Here is a 1,593-nt window from a genome sequence, read left to right as displayed (position 1 = left end):
ATTCTGCAGTATTAGTACATTATCAATAAATAATTACATGTCAGTATATTTAGTATGAAAGCCTTTTTTTTCTCATTTGAAGACAATTTCAGCAATGTTAGCACCAACCATTACACCTTTGAAGCTCGGTGCAACCTGGAGAGGTGCTAGGGGCTGCCTGTTTCTCTGAAGGATGCATTGCAGGTTCCCACGCCATGCTCATCCCTACTCTCCGAAAGCATGGGGCGAGCGTGGCATCCCTGTGTGTGTGCCGCGGCGTGGCTCTTTCACCGGAGGAGCGTTTGTGCGGGGAGCCATGGGGCAGAGGCAGTGGTCTGAGCCACGGAGACTGTCCTTCCTTTAAACCCCTTAACACACATAGGAGCCATAAGGCTCCTGGAAGAGCAAAGCAGCTTAACGAAAGCAATGGCAGAGGTGAGAGCATCCTCAAAAGCCGGGGAACTCCCTGAGGCGTTTCTCTGCCCTGGGCTCCAGAGTGCTGGAGGTCAGAGCCAGCCTGAGCAGCCTCCGCTCAGCTGGTCACCCTGACTATCGTCGGTTCTCGTGCAGTGCTTTTACTGAACTTTCCAAGTCTCTCTGACATAAAAAATAATTGACCTTTACAGTTGCGTTTGAGCCAGCTACATTGCCATCAGCTCTTGCTAGTCCTCACTACTCAGATCATATTTGCTTAATGGCATGTGAGTTAATTTGTTGGAAGCTGACACTTCACCGCAGGATTAGTTAGTGACTTTAACATGGGGCTAGTGCATGAAATTTAAGATGCAGAGCATCTTTTGGGGGGGGAAAAAAAAAAGGAGGGAAATTCTAGTGCTCTTGGAAATCCTCACTTTTAGGATGCTATGACTGGGGTAATGAATGACCTGAAGTGCAGAAGAAAAATAAACTCAATTCCAGCTATTTAAAGGCTCAGCAATTCCTTCCAGGCGAAAAACAAGCAGCTATTGTGTGCTTGAGCTGGGAGGGCTGGGGGGAGGCAGTGTTTCCCACAGGCAAATTAGGAATGGGGAAACCAGAACAAAACTCGCAAGCCTCAGAAGCCGGAGTAGGGGACACAAGCCATTTTCTGTTCGACATGATTGGTGTTGTCATTAGGTGGGTTTAATGGGGCTTTATTCTTATTCTGGGAGGAAAGCCCTGGCTTTGCTTGAGCTAACAGTAATGACTGTTCAGACCTGGGAAACGTGAGGGAGGCCAGCCGAAACCACATTCGCCGTGTCACTCAGGCACGCACTGGGAACAGAGGGTCTCCTCGTCCCCCCCCGTCCTTTGCTGGCCGTGGAGGTTGGCCACGTTTCGCTAAAGCCCGATAGAAACTTGCCTGTGCCCTGTTTGGCAGGGGGTGGTCCGATTCACATCATTTATCTCACTGTAAAGGAAGACCCATATAGACCGTGCCAGCAGCCACGCTGGGACCAGACCCAAACCCCACAAAAGGCGCGTTTGAACCCCCCACACTGCTGCCCCGCAGTCACCTGGGGCAGAGGACGAGGCTGGCGTCACGGCTGCAGGAAGGGCTTTTCTCATCCGAGATGGCTTGAACCCCTTTCCTAACCCTCTTCCGAGGCTATGGTGAGCCCTTGCAGGAACGGT

Source organism: Pygoscelis adeliae, unplaced genomic scaffold (genome assembly GCF_000699105.1).
Source record: "Pygoscelis adeliae isolate BGI_AS28 unplaced genomic scaffold, ASM69910v1 Scaffold463, whole genome shotgun sequence".
In the NCBI taxonomy this organism is placed as follows: Eukaryota; Metazoa; Chordata; class Aves; order Sphenisciformes; family Spheniscidae; genus Pygoscelis; species Pygoscelis adeliae.
The sequence above is the reverse complement of the archived record's forward strand: the minus strand, read 5'-3'. Positions refer to the sequence as shown.